Source organism: Temnothorax americanus, unplaced genomic scaffold (assembly GCF_048541705.1).
Source record: "Temnothorax americanus isolate GAGA-0224 unplaced genomic scaffold, ASM4854170v1 Scaffold15, whole genome shotgun sequence".
Taxonomy (NCBI): Eukaryota; Metazoa; Arthropoda; class Insecta; order Hymenoptera; family Formicidae; genus Temnothorax; species Temnothorax americanus.
In genome coordinates, this window is record NW_027509286.1 from 3428560 (window position 1) to 3449317 (window position 20758).

At 41.6% G+C, this 20758-nt stretch overlaps 1 protein-coding gene and 1 long non-coding RNA gene across 2 annotated transcripts in view; both read right to left on the bottom strand.

The window, feature by feature from the left end:
* Positions 1 to 17517, bottom strand: part of LOC143895239 (uncharacterized) — a 129331-nt gene extending 111814 nt beyond the window's left edge. The window contains exons 1-2 of the long non-coding RNA XR_013256254.1: positions 17177 to 17517; positions 16613 to 16659 (exon numbers count right to left, since the gene is read on the bottom strand). This is a non-coding gene — a long non-coding RNA (uncharacterized LOC143895239). The remainder of the gene's footprint in view (positions 1 to 16612; positions 16660 to 17176) is intronic.
* Positions 1 to 20758, bottom strand: part of LOC143895228 (CUGBP Elav-like family member 4) — a 466213-nt gene that overhangs the window by 356775 nt on the left and 88680 nt on the right. The window lies entirely within an intron of this gene.

Below are 20758 nucleotides of genomic sequence, written 5' to 3' on the forward strand. Positions count from 1 at the left end.
GTGCACTTAGGTAACTAGATAATAATTTTTCAATATAAAAAGCACAAGATAGCAAGGATTACTTCTATCGAATTAATTATTCGCAATAAATGGAATCGATGGCATTACTGTTGAATTCTTATCGAGTTTAATGATTTAGAAAAGGAGACATCGAATAACCGTAAATTAAATCAATTTTGTTACATGTAACTCGAAAAGATCTCATTATTTTATTCTGTTTTTTTTTTTTTGCACGAAATATTGTCACCATCTTAGAATGCACGGTGGTATTTTGAAATCCAACAACAAATTTGAAACTTTTCCACGATTTTCCCTTCCTGATCCGAATGTATCTCACATAAATCGTTACATCGCGAGTCCACTGTGCGTACTCGTGTCAACACACGTGACACGACGCTCTATTGGGGCCGCTACACGGACGACCGGTTCATGTCTCTTTCATGAGGCGGCACCGTAATAGGTTCGACGTGCGGCAAGGGTGGAAAGAAGCACAACGCGTTTACATCGCGTTGTTTATACCCCTTTTTCTACGGGTGGAAGGAACAACGGCCGTCGCGGCAGCGGAATAAAGTTCCACCGTTGTTTCTTCCGGATGAGTACATCGCGTCGTTAGAAAGGCGTCCAACTGTCTGGAAGAGAAAGAAGAAGAAGAAGAAGAAGAAGAAGTGGAAGACAAAGACGGGCGATGCGCCGTTGCTCATGCCCGATGCCGGAGACGATGCCTACTAGCCTTCAGCCGCGTTTTGATCAGGTCGAAGGAGCAAGCGGGATGAGAAGCTAAAGCACGGACGGTGAGGTGAGGTAAGGTGAGCCGAGGTGAGGCTGTGGAGCGAATCCCCATGGCAACGGCTTCACTACGGATTCCATTTACCTATCGCTATGGAAACGCGGGGTGGCGCTCAAAGCTGTGTAGAGAAACGGAAAGAGATGGATGGAGACGGAGAGCGTGAGGGTGGAAGAGAGCGCGGGAGCGCGAGAACGATGGGGTGGAAAGGAGAGAGAAAGTGAGAGAGACGCATAGAACATTGAAGGAGGACGGAAGATGGAAGGAGGTGAAAGAGGGATGGTTAAGGGAGAAGGGATGGTCAGGAGACCCTGTGCGATCAAAGTAGAGATCGAAGTGATCGTCAGAAACGATAACACATCAACAAACATATCGATCATCCTCCCGCGTGACACCTTATGCGCCATTCCAAAACTGTAACACGTTCCTTTAAAAAGAGTCGATTGACTTCTAAATGCGGCATTCTCTCCTGTTCTCACGTGCTGCTTACAAAAAAAGAGATCTCCTGCCCGTTGAGTTGCAAACAGGTTTGTATTTAACATGCGAGTTAAAGATACACTGCAACAGGTTTTTATTAATGTGTAAATTCAATAAAAAAATAATATAGAAATTAATAAAAAAGAAATTAATTTTCTTTTCTTTCTTTAAATATATTTTGTTTTGTTTTTATGTAACTAAACAATGATGGAATAAAGTTTCGGGTTAATTGTTCGGTAAGCGGAGAATTCTTTAATAATCATTACCATTTTTGCATATGCTCGTGCATAATATTAGTCGATGTTTATTTAAGGATTTAATGGCGTTCTTGTTACCCTATACAACGCGAAAGCCCAGCATGTGATTTAGCATTAATTACCGCTTTCATTGCATAAATTCTAAGTGCATTACAGGTAGCAACTACTGGCATTCCATGCAGAATTTTAAATTACTAACCATTGGATTTTTCCATAAATCTTTTCTCGATGATTCTGCTCAATTAGTTCGTACGACGCATTATAAACATAAATTTAGATATGAGTATGCTTGCCATGCATATTAAATTTCCAAACTTGTTTACGTAATAAACAAAAATTAATATTTTTATTATCATTTATAATTCACAGCTTGTATTTGCGTCGATGGGTATTGGAATCGATCGCAAACGCGGCTTAATAAATTTTGGTACACAGGATCATTGGTAAGGGTGAAACGTGACTTGCTACAGGCACAGGGGATTACTTGGAAAGCGTTTCCTGTTATATGGGTCGTGTGCACCTAAATTTTACTTGAATTTCAAAGTAATTCCTCGTCGCACGAAAATGGGTTTACATGTTGATGAAAAATAATATACCCTCGATGAAGGCTCGTTCCGACGAATTTAACCCGAAAAACTTTTAACTAATGCAGCGCAATGGCCGCGGCCTACCGAGATAGCCCAGTAGCTATTAAAATGTATACGAGGAATTACTCAAATACTACAGAAATGGAACGGAATCTATATCTGTTAACAGAATAATATCGCATCAATATTATGATCGATATCTAGAGAAAAAAAGATCTTCATTCGGCACGATCAAATTGCTAGCAGGCCTACCGATTGTACGCTTCTCTAAAGCTTTTCCATGCGGCTGTACTTCATCCCTCTTTACTTCTGTAGTACGAATAGAATAAGCTCTACGTGGGGCTGTAAGCGGATTGCGATGGAATTGAAGTTGGCCTCGCTCTATACTTTGAAGGTCCTGCGAGGGAGTCGCGCTTATATTGCGTAGTGCAGGCGTCCTCGCGGACCTTTTAACCCTTTAATTGCTACCCGCCGTATTCATCGTCGACAACCGTGGAAAGGTTCTTCAAAGTAAACCACCCAATCACCGCCGGCAAAACGACTTCACACGCGCTGATTAATCACGAGCAACCGAGATCAAACGGGAGGCAGTTATTATCGACTTTCGAACGCAATGAGTGTACCTTTTCTACGAATATCTTCTCGAACAAATTTCGATAGATCAAAATACCATGTCAAGATAAATATCAAATTATTCAATTAAAAGAAAAAATTAGATGTCGAAGAACAGTATTTGTAATTATAAGTGAAACAGGACCTATATATATGATATAGAATTAATTAAAGAAAGTATACCATTTACGGTCCGGGTTAAATCTTGGTATCTTAATAATAATAGGTATTTTTGTATAAATTTTGTATACTTTTTCCAAACTCACAGGTTTAAACAAACGAACTGGAACCCTAGCTGAAGTGATATTTTCCGCAATAAATTATTTTCAGTGATTTAATAAGTATATGCTTATTAGCATCAAAAGTTAAATCAATTATCGATTTTAGTATGTGGATCTACTGTTTAAACAAAGAGCTGTATTTTAAAGACCAACAAAAAATCGGCGCGCAATTTACTGAGTTTAGAAAAAGTATACAAAATTCACACAGAAATATTATTAGGCAACCAAGATTCAGTTTGGACCATAAATGGCACTTTCTCCAATATTTGCAATTATAGTAAACAAACTACTAATGTAAACATTTCTTTACTGACGTAAATATGATCCATTTAACTAAAATCATATCATATTTTTTTATATTAATATGTTCTTTAGGGGATTTAGTTTTCTCTGCGATTTTGTTTTATTGCCTTTTATGTTTTTTAAATATCAGAAAAATCCCATAAAATTACAAAGTTCTTCGAACATGACTTTTCACGATTTTCTGAAAATAAAAAGTAAGAAAATAAGAAAAAGAGCCTTGCACAGCTTTCGCAAAAGATTCGATGGGCTTATAAGAGCATTTAAGCTATTGGACTTTCCGGCTTGCCGCCTCTCTGCTTCTCCGCACATTTCTGACCAACCTTTCGGCGGACACCGGCGACAACGAGAAGGGTTGAACGTAATTAATTGCGATTTCACTCTTTCCTGCACTTAATGCGGCCCTCGGCCCTGCGGTCGTCCTTTCTCCTACCTGCATCCAGTTAAATCGCAATTACTCAGAGACGCGGCAGTTAGGTACCTAGAAAAGGGTTTGCCGTAGGGCGGACAAAGACAAAGTGACAATGGAAGGAAGGTTATTTCGATCGTATGAAACATGTCATGCCTACATTTCTTTAAATGCAATTGAATATTATAATTACTATTTTCCTTTATTTTCTTATTTATATTACCTAAACCGATTCTTACTTATCAAAATTACGTGGAATATATTTCTAAAAAAGATAAACAAACTATCGTCAAAATACCAATGTCACGATTCTCTCTCTCTCTCTTCGTGTCGTCTCTTTTTATTACAAAAAAGTAAGAGGAGCGGAAAGACAAATTACTCCGTACTCTTCTTTTGGAACAGTTGCATCCTCGGTATGCCGAATTAATCGCACGGGTACGACCTTGCATCCTCGCGATTCGAAAGTAAGGAATTTCGCTCATTAGTTAGCCGCGTAATTAAAAAGCCTGCGCGTCCGGCCCAAACAGATAACGAAGAAGGAACGGGGCTAGAAGTTCAGCAACCCTTTCTCCCTTTAATTCCCTCCCGTCCCTTCCGTCGCTTCCGCCGCCGTACACCGAACGGTTTTCCATCCTCGAGCAATTGCTCGCTCCGCGCTTGTCGCCGCGGAGGAAAGACAGAGAAGGAGCGACAAAAAGAGAAAGAAGGGAGGAAAAAAAACGAAAGTACTAAGTGGGGAAAGGGTGGGACTGTGGGGGCAAGGGCGGAAGGAGGGCGGACCTTTTTATAATTGCAAAGCGCTCGCCGCTCGAGCAAAGCGGGGGTCTTTTGAAGCGTAAGATCAAGGCGATCGGACGGGAGAATAAATGCGAATAAATCTCACCACCCACGTTGTACAGGCTGTGTTTCGTTCATCGGTGAACGATTAAAGAGCGGCACATTGTCGAAAAGCGACCGAATTAGAGACGTCGGTGTTTAAATACCAGCTTAAGATGGATATGGACAATTCGCGCAAATTGGAACGTCTGCGTCGCGATAATAGGTATTGAAAAACGTGCCGCGGGCGTACACACATACGCGCACACAAACACAATTTTAAATTTCTCGCGCGAGACATTTCACCTGATGAACGAAATTAATTGGGATGCATCAAACGTCATTGATAAAAACCGATGAATCAGCTATTTCTTTATACCAAATGAATTTCATTACTTCATTCCCTAAATGTAGAAAGATGATTCACTCGACTGAAGGTAACGCTCGTGACATGGCCGGAAATATTGGTCATTGTTAACCAGCGCTTATTCGGAGAGCCGCACTCCAATATCCGATAGACGGCAGCATCTCTGATGCTGAAGCTGCGCTTGCAGCAAAAGCTTTAAAGCTTGCATCTCGTGGCGCCACCCCTGAGGAAAGCTTGGAACCCCTTATCATTCAGTGTTCATCAACTTCAAGCTTTCACCGAGTAATGTAAAATTATAATTTTCTTACGCAAAATTAATTTGATCAGTTTTTGAGAATGAGCATTGAATCACACATAAAAATGTAATGATTCTCTTAAATATATACACACATAACGTTTCTCTTCATAAAAGTAAAATAAAAATTATTAATATAATCAGAATATAGTGTTCTAAATAATATTAGAAATGGATCAAATTATTCGCAAGATTTGTCGATAAATCATACATCTTACACGTATAGATCTAACAAATTAAGAAGTTTACTTTCGTGAATTTATGTCGATCCCTGCAGTTGTATGTTATTCGGCTATTTAATAAAAAAAATTTCAATTGATTATAAAATAAGCCTTTTAAATCGTGCTTTGTTTCTTTGTTGCTTTTTCAATTACATTTTTTAAAATAAGATTTCTACTGATAATTGAAATAGTCTAAAATCTATTATTATAAACGACTTTAAAGCAAATATGTCGAACGGATTCATTGTAAAAGATACCTAAGAGATAAACGATAAGCTTTCATGTGATTAACCGAGTATTAAATATACAATGTACGTCGCAGCTTGCATAGACGGCTCTGGAGAAAATGTATCCCGAGGTCAACGTCTTTGTCGACGGACGATGACGTTGCGCAGGATATCCGGTCGTGGTTCAAGGCCACCCTCCGCGACTTCCAGCTGAGCACCCCTTCCTGCTCCGTTACCTACCACCGCATAGAGAGGGCGACACGAATCCCTGACTTTCTCGCGATCGATCGCCCCGCAGGGATGACTGATCGCACAGTCATTTGGGCATAGCGAATCCACGAACCGAGCTCAATGCTCAATACACTGCGGACACTTATATACATTTATACACTATATACGTCCACATATACACGTTTTTGTAAGTAATAGTGTAATAAATTTTTTGATTAAAAGTGGGAGCTAAATACGACTTTTAAGAATAACACATGTTTTATATAAATTGAACAAGATAGCAAAAGCTAAAATTCATTTTTTATTTACATCCTTTAATAAAAAAGAGCAATTGATCGCGGAGATTATACGTTCTGGTCCAAGCGTCGCGTTTCTACGATAGTTCTACCGAATCATTTCAAATGTTTTACAACTCATCGCGCGATAAGCATTCAATGCTTGTTGCAATTACTACGGGGTTTTATGCCTGATGATACATGAAAATGGCGAACAATAGGGTAGAATGGAGGGATAGAGGGTTCCTAATCTTCGACATGCAATAATATGTATATATGCGTTTATACATCAGGTAGTGAATACAGGAGCAAGTACGCGCGACAAGAATATTGCGGAAGCTATTGTCCGGTATACCACGTTGAAATCATTAACGATTTAGAGCAGAATATATATTAATCTTTGAATATGAAACAGCGCATTCTGTATTATCAAAACTCAACCGGCAGTAACAAGTTCTTTTCCGGTGTTAAGCTTAAATCCGACTGGTTGCATATAGAATGCCTGAAGAATTTTTACTAAAATATTAGTATTTTAAAAATACGGTGGACGCGTTTATGCACCTGTAAACCATAACGAATGTCATATACCGAGTGCATATACATATACATCTATAGTGCTCAAAAGGTTAATATGTTTCGCATTGTGCTTTAAAATTTTTATTAATTTAGATATAGTTTGTACTTTGTACTACATTTAATGTCAAACGTTTAACGGTCAACATTGTGAGTGCTGAGCAAAGTTCTGTGCGATTGTTTTATTATGATTATATTAATACGCATGTAATTAATTTCATTTTCATTATTAAAATCACATAATTAAATATTATCGAGATACAAAAATATAGCAAAAAGAAACAATGATAAATTAATTTAAACATACGGTGATTTTTATTTTAAGAAACAGATATCAGTTTCGAAGTAAAATCAATTTTATTTTCGTAATCAATTGGCGATAGCTCGCAAACTAGTCATCCGAGATAAGTATCCTTAGTCTCATTGAGAGCACTAGAGTTTCAGCTTTCGAACGAGATCAATATCATCTCGTTAAGATTTTTTTCCGCGAAGATATTGATGATTTAATCGATCTCAATGAAAATGTTTATGGATAGAGATTTAGAAGCAAAATCAATTTTATTTTCGTAATTGCCCGATATCTAGACATCCGAGATAAGTATCCCAGCTCTCATTGAAAACATACATCACGGAATGATTCGCAATTTCCGATCGACACATTTCTTCGATAGAGCATGATTTATTTTTAAGTCATGCAATAAAGTATTTATGTTATACTTAATATAAATTATATGAAACAAATGGAGATATAGTTTTTACAGTTTGTACAAAGTTAAGTTACATTAAATTGAATTTAAGCAAACGTATAACTTCGCGATATCAAGCGATATCCTTACCATCGGACGTATATCGCGCGTGGAGATATTACTTCGCACAACCGTGATTTGCGAACGAGACAGAAGAATGACGTGTCTGGCAGAACGTATGCTAATCGATGCAGACAAAAAGCGGAAGAAAACAGGTGCTTCAGAAAGTACATTACATGCGTACGTCAGAATGAAATTGGCGTACGCGCCGTGACTCTGCGCGATTAAATCGAACGGGAAACTGATATGTCTCATTTACACGAGCGAGGCTTTTCAATGAATAATTCAATCGATCTGCTTTTTCGGTGGAGGATCTCATTAGGAATGTACCGCACCTTTTTTCAATTTTTTTTTCTTTTACGGCGACGAGAATAAAAGCTGGCGCAGCGTTGCTGCTTACGAGAGGAACCGTGATCCTCTTTCTACGACCCATTTTACATTTCGAGGCTGTCCAAAATGATGTTTTGCAAGAGTTATTTTTATAACTCTTCCGTACGCGTTACAGATGTGTATATACATACGTTGCATTGTTACACCACTGGCCGGATCGATCGCAGTGCACTATATCACAACTGCGCTGTATAGTGCGCTTTCATTGTAATTGCGCTGTTACAATCTGTGAGCGCGAGTATAAATAAGAAATAAAGAGTGCTGGGAAGCTGAAGCAAGTGCGAACAATGCTATTGGATGGTATATCTACTCAGCGTGTCGCTTTCCTTCCTCCAAGGAATAAAAAGAGAAATGGGCAATAAGAGAGAGAAAAAACAATTTTATTGTCCCTTTAAAAAGAAAATTCCACTTGTATTAGTAAGTGGCAGATATAATGGCAGCGTAGACAGTAAAGTATCGAGTATATTAAAAAAGCTTAATAAAAATTTTGATCTCGAAGTCTAATGAAAGAAATTTAAGAGAGTTTACCCAAACCAGCTCTCATACAAGACAACTCTTAACAATAGCGAAAATTAACTTCTAAAAAATAATAATATTACGTTTGCAATAATAAAGAATTTATTTGAATAAAGCAACACAATCAATAAATTTCTTCTTTCTGCAATTTTAAAATTCTTTATTTTGAATGATTTTTTAGCATTCATAGATTGAATTATTGAACGAACTTTCGTAATACAATATAATAAAATATTTTTTCACCGATAGATTTATTACAATATTATTGTGCCGAAATAAAATATTATTTTTTTCAATAGCAAAGATGTATATATGCATTAATAATCGAATTAGCAATTCGCATAGTATGGTTTTCGGCAGAAAAGAGTCAATGGACCTTGGAAAACGAAACGGACATACGCTAACATTTTAACGCCCATCGAGCGATGTTATTCGTCATATCGGACACGCGTTAAGGTCAGTCGTAAAATGTCGATCGCCGGGGATCACGATAACGTCGTTCTACTTTTTTTTCTCTCTTTCTCTCTCCCTCTTTCTCTCTCTTTGGAATCTCGTCTCCACCATCGTTACCGCTCGTCCTCCGTTATGCTCGCGGTAACGACAGACACGCCGACGCCTAAGGGCCGTTCACATTTACGAGCACGAACGGAGACGGGAGATATCGGCGGAGAAAATGAGTCGGAAAAGTGCGACGGGAGCACCCCTGGCGATCGTCATTGCTTGACCCTTCTCGCAGTCTTTCACCCTCGCGGCAGATATACACATACACGTACACACATGTTCGCGCGTACAGACGTGGATGTGTACGAACGCCGATGGCGGTTAGCGACAGTCGTGCCATTTTCCTGCTCCATCCTGCAGGAGCAGCCAGAGCGAAACTCAGTAAAGTGCTCGATTGCATTCTCATTCTCTGGGGAATAGTTACACGGATTACATTCACCGTCGTCCGATAATTTAAGTTGAAAAGCGAACGATTCTGACGGCAACCGGCTAGATGTTTCTGCCGTGATTCTGTACGACCAACAACGATAGATTTTGCGGTGCTTCGCGACGCATTTCGTGCCGCGAAATAAACTGTAGAACTATACCGCGCGATAAGCTAAGCTTTCGTAACGTTAGGTGTTATACATAGATTTGAAGCGCCTTTGATTTATTGGATTGTCATTAGTGGTGGTTCGGAGCAAACAAACTCGACTTTCACCCGGACTTTTATAAAGCTCCGTTACATTGAAATTCGACGCGAGATGCTCGACAGTCTCCGATGTAAAACGAAATCGATCACTATCTTCTTCAAACTCCTCGGTGACTCGCCTAATGTGACTCGAAGTTTTCCTCTTCGCGATCGCTATATACGACACGAAGTTTCGAGCGTTTCGAGGTCGGGATATATGAACATCTCTATATGGAACTTCTAACTGGCTCGACAAGATACAAGTTTATCTACCTTATCTGGTACAATTTTGAGTTTCAAAAGCAAAATTAAATTAAATTCAGTACTTTGTAGGTTACTTTATTATTACTAGAAAATATTTTAATAAAAGGATTTAAAAATGTTACAAGAAAAACATTCATCAATTTTTTTAGCATTCAATATTAAACATTTTATGAGGGATAATAATCCCTAAAATTAAATATATAAGTTAAAATAAATTTATTTGAAATTAACTATAGCGTATACAATATTGTAAATTTTATTGACATTATTAGAGATAAATTTACTGAAACCTATGTTATATCAGAAATCTTTTCTATTAAAAAAATATTTAAGATTTAATGTTTTTAAAAACAGTCTTTTAATTATTTTATGTAGTATATAAAAAATTTCGTAGATATATAAGTAAAAGAAATTAGAAGTGTTCAATGAAATAATGCAAAGAGCGGATGTTAGTTATAGACAAATTACGAGAGCAGATCTCTTCATAATTCGAGCATAATTCATTTGCCGTTTCTCCAAAGGGAAAAACGTTGTTGCACATCGAACTCGGTGTTTCACGGGAATACGTTAACACATGTTGCTGCGCGACAACCGATACACCCCTCACTCTTCCGCCGCGTTCGTTTCTCATCCATTTTTTACCCCGATTCGCGACACCCCGAGGGTCGCAGCTGCACTCCATTTCGAAGAACAATCTCTGCATATTTGAAATCTATCCGTGCGACTCCGCACGCTGTACGTACATCTCATGCGCGAGTATACGTGCGAGTCTATACGTGCGGCATGGGAAGACACGTATGCAGAAATTGGCCGAAACTCCGCCGGAGCCGGCGTCAATATATTATAGAAATTTATAAATTTTCGAGCACGCCCGCTCGAAAAGAGGTCGGGGATGCTGCGGCGGCGGCGGTGGCGGCGGCGGTGGCGGCGCGTTGCTCCTTTAAAACGGCGCGCGAGGGTAGAGCGACGACTATTTCTGCCGTTTTGACTGGTGAAATTTTCAAGAGGCCATCATTGATTTTACCCCCCTCGCGCGTCGAGCGCCGCCCTTATTCCACCCTCCGCGCGTCGCGCGCCCTTCTCGACCCGTATACCTCGCATCGATCACCCGTACTGTCCACGCAAAATAACGATTAGCTCGAGAGCGCGACGTGTTCCAGAGTCGACGTTCGTCCAGTCCAAGTAACCTACGAGTCTCTCGCACATAACGAGCCGCAGAGATCGCGGACACGCGACATTACGACCATATCAAGTTTAACGCGAGTTTACCCAAAGTAGAAATACTGCAGAAAAGAATCGCTCGGATACGTATTTTCAGAATTTCGCTACCAAGAATTTCTTGCAGCGAGTAAGATGCTCTCATATATCATATATACAAATGTTTTACTTTCAATTTTACTTCACTAAATACAATCCAGAGTTGCTATTAAAATTTACATAAAGTTGTTTAATCAATTAAGATTGTTTTACATTATGAAACACATCGGAATTTAAATATTTCTGGCATATTTTGTTTGCAATTAAAAGGCAAATATAACTGACTATATCTTATGATATGAATCAGATCACTTATTGCATATATACTGTCCTCTGTCTAATCTTCTTTGGTGATGGTTTAGTCTAATTGTAAATCTTAATCAAATTGCTCACGTCCTCCACATATCATGTCTATATAATACTCGACGAAATTTAGAGCTACGTTTACTGCCCACCCGACGGAAGATTGGTCTGTCCATAATTCAACACACCCCGCTGTTGACTCGGAAAACGAATACATACGTATATAAGCGAAACGCACTCGCGTCGTCGGAAAGGGAGAAACACAGGGACCGAAGGGCGAAGCAGCAGCCGCGCGTTAAATATTTAGAATTGTGAGTTATGGTACCGCGTGTATAGGCGTCGCATTATCGGTAAAGACATCGAGTCCCAGGTGCGTCCTATGTGTTTACGAGTCTCCGAACGGTCCAACTTCAGGAGCGGCAAAGCCCAGCGGGAACTTCGAAGGCTATGTTTTGCCGAATATATCGCGGGTCTGCACCAGGTGCACAGTGACTCTTAAGGCGGAGTATCTTTCGGGTCTTGGTCAGGGCGACTTTTTTATTCGAGTAGGCTAAATTTTTCTTAAACGCTGAACACCGCGCTCGACGAGAATGCATTACGAGCATCATAGGTATATGTGCGCTCTGCATATCAGATTGAAAACAAAATTCTAATTGGCTTGTAGTTCTTCATTATACATTTCAATAAATTTTTTTTCGGGATAATATCTATTATTAAATTAAGTGAAAAGAAAGAGAGAGAGAGAGAGAGAGAGAGAGAGAGAGATTCAGAGATTGGATAAAGATTTTTAAAAGCATTAAAGAACAAGTAAATAAGTACTTGTGAAATAGTATCTTTGTCTTGCGCAAAGAATGAACAGACAACAGAATTTCATTGACGTACCGCAAATATAATTTTTATGACTTTGGCTCTTTTTATGGTGTTTACGCTAAAACGAAGAACGAAGTTGATTCGGTCGTTAAAATAAAGTTATTTCTTTTTTACGTATGCTATTTATTGATAACCGAGCCGCAGGACAATGTCGAAGTTAAACCGAAAAATATGCTTTTTTTTACGAGCTTTGTCTCCATATAAAAGGTATCTCGATATTGTAGTAGATTCTATTAGTTACAGCGTTCGTTTTTCTAGAGTTTGAAAAAATAGATTGAGTACTAGACTATGGAAAAATTTACAAAAAAAAGGATCAATATTACTGTGGAAACGGCATAGTTTTTTAATGTAATCGAAACCAGAGAAACAGAATCGAAAGTACGTATACACGATAAGTAGATTAACACGCTCGCACGGAAAATGGATGATACTTAATTGCGCGACTCCATATCATAGACGCGCGAACCCTATATTAATGGTGACAAGCTACGAGTACGTCTGACCACCGATGAGGTTGTTCGCTCTGCTTCTCGCTTTATACCTGTCAGATCGGCCCTGAGTAACGATCCGGCAGAATTTCAGTGCCTCGGTCTACGAAATGGCGTGACCGCGAATGGATCGCGTCGAGAGGGAAAATATAGAAATGTAAATTGCCTCTTATCACCATAATGACGTGCCCAGTCACGGAATTATCCAGAATGCTGTATCAATCGTTGGCGAATATCTCCGTAACGGTGGCGGAACATTAAAAGCCCGGAGCCGGATTTACAGCTTAATTAAAGAACGATAACGTAGTATTTATGTGGTAAAACGATAGGAAAAGTTGGCCAAAACTTAAGTATCGGAAAGGGTAATCTGTTATACTATCAAAGTGTCCACGTACAATGAAGATAAGTTTATCTCACAGCGGCGTAGATGCTGGTGGGAGGACGTTGCTCTCTGTTCTCGGTTTATTCCACCTCTCTCCGAGAACCGAGAAGGAGGTTCCGGGAGGGCTACAGCAGTCAAGGGACGAGTGATTTATTCCAAGTCGCGTTTCGCAACAACCAACCTTAGATTAACCGAATTACTGGATTCCTGGGCCCCGGCATGGGTCGCCGTGCCACGGACCGGTGCGGCGCGGCGGCGGTATTCGCTGTCGCAACCGGCGACGGAGCCGAGCTACAAGGTAGATTTGTCATTGTGCCCCCGGTGTTTAATTAGAGGGAGTATCGACCGGGGAGGGCGGAGAGGGTCGGGACCCTGAGTTTCGTGGGGTGAAGGTGGCCCGAGGATCGAGCCGGGCGAAGGCAGCGCGGCGGTCGCGCGGATGGCACGTCTCTAGATATAGGCCCCCTCACCTGCAATTACCCAATCGCGTCACGGTAATGGATTACCGATTGGAGAGGAGCGGAGAGAATCCGGTTCCCTATTCGATTCAGTCGCCGGTGTCGGAGGTACCAGCGACGGAGGGTATCTAGCGGCGATGTCGGGGCACAGGACGAGGGGGAGTGACCGCCGTCTTGCCGCCCGTCGCGCACCAGGGGCAATTTACCTCGCCAATCTATGCCACGTAATTGGGAATTTTATAATATTTTTGGAAGCGAGCCAGTCTCGGCCGAGCGCGGTAGCCGGGCGCAGAGTAGCGAGGCACGGGGGGAGAAAACGACGGGAAAGAAAGGTAGAGAAAGACGGTTGCGCGGAGGTGGGTTATACGGTTGGGATACCGTGGAGGGCCGGCAGCCTCTAGGGAAGATGGATATCCTCTTTTTGAGAGCCGCAACGCGCCGGATGAAAAATGCACACGGCTAAAATTCACCGCCGCAAAAAGGGTGCGAGCGATTTGGAAGCATACCAAATTGTAATCGTCGGAAATCGACGATTAATTTATCACGGAAATGCCCCCTCCCCCCCCTACTCGTCCCTTAAGCGCCGTCCCTCACCCTTCAGCGCTTTCAACTATTACCATTCCCATTTTTACGCGAATGGAACCATGGCCATCGCCGCGGAACGACTCCACCTCCTTGTTCCTTGAAACGAGAGGATTTGCGGTATAACCGCAGAGAGACGTACGCTATCAATCGGCGAATCGAAAACCTTTCACGGGTGCTCTTCCCTTTGTAACCGCATATTGTGCAGTCATATTTCTCGTAAGCTCTCCGTTTCCATCGATATCGCGTGTTAAATTTAGACCCGATAAAGCTTTAAGAACTTATTACGCGTGTGAAAGAACGTTATATTAAATATTATACATCCCGTTGAATTAACGTCAATCTCAGGACAAGATAATAGTCTATATATTGACGGGACTTTTTATCGTCGTGGTTTATTGCCGCGAGAACACGTTCATTCTACAGCGAAACAGTCGACGTATAAAAATTGGTGGTACAATTTAGTTCGGTATCGTCGCAAAAGAGTGACTTCCGATCGCAACACTCTCGAGAAGTATCTACTGACTCCGAGCGCGATAATAACGGATGGTTACCGTGCAGTCTGGCGCAGCTGCCAGTGGCACACCGTGTCTACTTGGTACGGCCAAGCGACGGCGGTGCACGTTGCCGCGCGTGAAACAAGCGCGCTGCCGCGCTGGTTGAGCCACTTTATATTCAAAGCGCAGGCGGACGTCTCTGAAAATGCAATCGCAAAATACAATAGCGTGCATTACTTATACCCCGGTGCGCTCCGGAAAGAGATATCGTAAAAGATGATGTTATACATTATGCGGCGCGAGGCTTCCAACTCACACCCTGCCCCGTATCCCCGCTTTGCAGCGCGCGCAGGGGAAAGGGCCCACTAAATCCGCCGCTCTTCCCCTGTTCTACCTTCGTGCCGCTACGTCCGTAGCGGGCGGCCGCCGTCGTCGATACGTTAATAAAATTTGTGGGTTGAAAGGGGCGCGCGTGTATGGATATACGTACTCCTCCCGGGATATTGGAGTATCCCCAAGGAAAATCCCCTATTCGACTTTCTTCCATCCACCGGCGGCCTCTCTCGCCACTGCACCGGTCCAACGGAATACGAGTGAAGATACGTGAAAAATCGCTCCCGAGGTCTCCGAGCTTTTATTATTTATCGGCCCGTACGATTGTTCGCGTGCGCGACGACGGGCGGTGCGAGAATTCAACGCCGCGTTTCCGTCCGAAGCAAGGAATCACGCGAAGCTATATTTCTTGCGGGGAAATACGGAAAATTCGTTAAGATCTCGCGTCAGGTCGTTCCGCCTCGATATCCCAAATTTTCGCGGCCCCTCTCACCGTACGCCGCGGTTCGATTATTAACGAAGCGTTTTGTAATGTTCATTACCGTAGGCGCAATTTATTGTAATGCGTAACGTTGAACGCTCGTTTATTATATGTATATTCGATGTATGAAATTTCATGCGTATAATATGGAGCATAATTAGAACAGATATGAACATTATACATTATGTGATTATAATGCACGCCGGTATTTTCGCAGACGCGAGGTTGAAACTCGTGCGCGCGTGAGCATGTGCGTGTTTGCTACAGGTTATCGTAATAATTTATTCATTGATAGGACGACAAATTGTGTTTTAGGACGCGCTGTGAAAAGCACAGCGACTAGCTTCGTTTTATTTATGACATCTCTGCCTTTGACTGTTTGTTCGCTATACGTTATCTGTTGCGCTACGAAACAGTTCGTGAGGAACGAGTCAACACACATGAGTGTTGAGAATAAAGTAATATAGGATGACTTAGGCATACCAAAACGTGATTTTATTATAGTTATCAAGCAGGATACCGGAGAAGCCGCAATCTCATTCAGGTATCACTATCACTGAATGCGCGTAACATTGTAATAAAAAGTCTCGGCAAAGGATTATAAATTATAAAAATATTTTCTAGACTCTAGAGAAAGAGAGAGAGAGAGTCTATCCATTTTAAGGCAATAGATTATAATATATTATAATATATTAGTTCATTTATAATATACTTTTATATTCTTAATCTTTATGGATTAAGTAGATCTTAATGTAATTGTAAAATTATATTCCAAACGCAAATAAAATGTATGTATGAGAAATGAGATATAAAAGAATCACGAAGTATCTTTTTCTATCAATTATTAATTAGACATTATATCAAAATTTTTATTTAAAATGATAATTAATGTAACTGTAAAGTGTTTTCTGTATTACTTCTCACAAAATATCTTTATTGAATATATTATTTATTCCTATACAGTTATTACAAAAGAATTAAAACATTAAAAATTAAGAATATAAAAGTATATTATAAATGAACTTATGAACTAATATAATTATAATATATTATAATATATTATAATCTATTGCCTCGACATTAAAATAAAAAAATAACTTACTGGTTGATGTGCAACAGCGGAGTTGTAAGTTGTAACCCTGCGTTGATCTGTAACGTAGAAATATTTTGACATTAATCAGAGCCCGAGATAATCAATACTTGATAATCAATACTTAAATAATTATATCGCGCCCGTTAAATTTTCAAGACATTTTAACCGATATCCGATTTAAAAAAATGCCAAGAAACAATCGCGGCTGCATATTTTCGCAATTAACTCGTTCGCATAATAAACCCGCGAAAAATCGTGCAAGTATTACGACCGTGCGAATAAGAGACAGAGAGAGAGAGAGAGAAAGAGAGAGAGAGAGAGAGAGAGAGAGAGAGAGAGAGAGAGAGAGAGAGAGAGAGAGAGAGAGAAACGCGACGTTCGCGACGTAATATTTCTCGCATATGCCGGAAATCGAACTCCGAAATTGCGAACGCGGCATTACGGTATTGCACGAGTAACGAAACGAGTATCACGTAACGGTCGAATTAAGTCGCGCTTGAAAACGTGACGGAATCCGCCACAAGACTGACACACACGGGACAGCAAAATAATAAATGAATAATAATTACTCACCCCACGGTTGCTCCGCTGTCGCCCGATGCCTCCCAGGCCTCCTCCTCCTCTCCTCGATCCTCCAGATTATTCTCCTCCGTTGCGTTGGCCCGTTGTCGCGGCTCCGTCGACGCATTCGCTCACGACGCGGCGGCATTCACGCATGAAAATCGATATCGTTGCTTACGATCGCGCGACACTTTCGACACGGCACTCCCGGTATTAATCTCGCGACGCGGTTCGTACTTTGTTACACGGCGACGAAAGAATTACGGCACGGCGGAGAAACAACGAACGAAGCTGCAGGATCCGCTTGACGCCCGTGACGCTTGTCATCCCGCAGGTAGATGCTAAGATGGCGGAGAGAATTTCGTTAATCGCGCGGCCAACTTCACTCGCCCCTCGCCCGGAGCAACGAGCAACCGTCTGAACCGCGTCGCGAGAACGCTACACTTGCCGCCCGTGAAACTATTTTGGATAACTGCAATTGAATTATCGATTTATGTGTGAGCACTATGTCCATCCCCCACGATCACCGCATATCAAAATACGATTAATTAATACGATTAATTACGAAGTTAAACGTACCAGAGACTGTGATCGCTAATTAAACACGGCGTTGCGTCACTCGATTTAGGGTATCTTTCCGCTCGTATCTTTCATCCGTGCTCCGAACGACGCGAGACGCAGACGCGAGACGCGAGTGAAATTGACGGTTAGGAAAAGCGAGATTGATTATCCGAGAGAATATTGTGCTCGAATGCGATATACCTCGGTGTCCGTACAAATTCCGCGAAGCACATGTATTAAACGAACATTCGACATATCCACAGTTTTTCGTTTTTCGTAATCTAAACAGTCGGATCCGGCGATTCAGTAGGTGTCACTCCGCGATGTGATTGGAGCAACGAGTTAAGCCATGTCCACGTTCACGATGCTAGAAATCGCTCCGAGACAGAGCGACGGACGGAGAAATAATTAACCAATCGCATTGGTCAATTGCTCCGAAGATCTCGGAGCGATTTCTAGTATCGTGAATACAAGGCTTTACGTCGCGGGCGCCGCGCCGCGGTAACATGAGTAGGGAGAGGGAGGGGGGGTAGGCCGACCGAGCACATACCGACGGAATGCGCGCCGCGCCGCGCCTCGGCCTCGACTGCCCTAGTCGCTCTTCTCCCCACTCCGTCGCTACTACTCCGCTTCGCGGAATTTATACGGACCCCGAGGTATACTATATCGCATTCGGCTACATTCTTTCGGATGATCTGCTCGCTTTTCTCAACCGTCAACTTGACTCGCCGTCGTGCCGCGCGGCTTTAGAACGAAGTTGTGTCGTTTTCGGAACACACGGATGAAAGATACGGCGGTCGGCGGCACCTGCCAGGGAAAGATACCCTGAATCGAGTGACGCCGCGTCGTATTTAATTAGCGATCACAGTCTCTGGTAACGTCGCACGTTTAATCTCGTGATTAATTATGTTTTGATATGTGGTGATTGCGGGAGATAGACAGGAGTGCTCATAAATCGATGATTTAATTGCACGGTTATCCAAAATCGTTTCACGGGCGGCAATAGTGTAGCGTTCTCGCGACGCGGTTCAGACGGTTGCTCGTTGCTCCGGGCGAGGGGCGAGTGAAGTTGGCCGCGCGATTAACGAAATTCTCTCCGCCATCTTAGCATCTACCTGCGGGATGACAAGCGTCACGGGCGTCAAGCGGATCGTGCATCAGCTTCGTTCGTTGTTTCTCCGCCGTGCCGTAATTCTTTCGTCGCCGTGTAACAAAGTACGAGCCGCGTCGCGAGATTAATACCGGGAGTGCCGTGTCGAAAGTGTCGCGCGATCGTAAGCGACGATATCGATTTTCATGCGTGAATGCCGCCGCGTCGTGAGCGAATGCGTCGACGGAGCCGCGACAACGGGCCAACGGAGGAGAATCTTAATCTGGAGGATCGAGGAGAGGAGGAGGAGGCCTGGGAGGCATCGGGCGACAGCGGAGCAACCGTGGGGTGAGTAATTATTATTCATTTATTATTTTGCTGTCCCGTGTGTGTGTGTGTGTGTCAGTCTTGTGGCGGATCCCGTCACGTTTTCAAGCGCGACTTAATTCGACCGTGATATTCGTTGTTCGTGCATTACCGTAACGCCGGCGCAATTTCGCAGTTTCGGAGTTCGATCTCCGGCATATGCGAGAAAAGATTATATTACGTCGCGAACGCGCGTCGCGTCTCTCTCTCTTATTCGCACGGTCGTAAATTACTCGCACGATTTTTCGCGGATATTTATGCGAACGAGTTTGTGCGAAAATATGCAGCCGCGATTGTTTCTTGTATTAGCATTTTAAAATCAGATATCTGTTAAAATAATGTGTTTTAAAAATTTAACGGGCGCGATATAATACTTATTTAGTTCAAGTATTGATTATCCTGGACACTGATTAATATAAAAATATTTCTACGTTACAGATCCAACGCAGGGTTACAACTTACAACTCCGCTGTTGCGCATCGGCCGGTAAGTGATTTATTTATTTCAATATCGAGGCGACGGATTTGTAATTACGCCTCACTACTCGACTACTCGCCGTTCTCTCTTTCTGTTTCCCTCTCTCTCTCTCTCGTTCTCTGCCGCGGATAAGTATATATCTTACAGAGAGAAGATGCATTCGGCTATAGTTTACCGATATAGGGATCTAAGTTTCACTACCTCACGGAGTTCGTCGAAACACGGCTGATAAAGGCGGAACTTAAGTGATTAAGCTGCAGGAAAGGAGCGTTCTAGCAGTTCGGTGGTTTGCATTAACGGCCTTGACTTCGCGAAAGTGGAACGTATTTCTCTGGGAATTGCTGTCTGCGTCGCCCATTGAGTAAGAAATAAAGCTGCGGCTATGGTTGGGTATTCCCATGTCTCGCGTTCAATTACACGCTGCTCACCCTATTAACATCTCCGCGCATTTAGTTTAATCATTTCCTGTGTTCCATTAGTATTTTTCTCGTCAATTCTTTTTTTGTTGTTGTTATATGAATAAGAACAATGCCACAACTGGCGCGTGTAATCACTCAATGGGGAGCGAAGCTAATTGTAATGAATACGTGAACTTACATATTTTGCCTGTTCTTAATTAAAAAACTGCGAAAGTAATGATTTCTTGAATAAAAACATTTTTTTTTCAAATTATTATTACATCACATAGCTACACGGAAAGAACAATTTTGCTGAGTATCTAAAAATTTATCTAGCTACAGATCTGAAAATAATTTTGTTGCACCATCAAAATAATTATAGTAGGTCGCTGCACACATAAAAATAATCATTCTGCAGCCGAGAAAAGCACTTACTTATTTTATTTGATTTTTTTAAAGTAAGTTTTTCTACAACAAAAAATATTTTTTTACTAATAGTTTTCAAATATCTTGACACAAGTCTTTGAAAAGCCAGAATATTATTTTGAGTAAATATTATGCTTATAATGACTTTATGGTAGATTTGCGGAAGGTTCCGGAAAGATATCAGCAAATCTACCATAAAGTCATTGTAAGCATTACATTTACTCAAACCAATATTCTGGCTTTTCAAAGACTTGTGTCAAAATATTTGAAAACTAT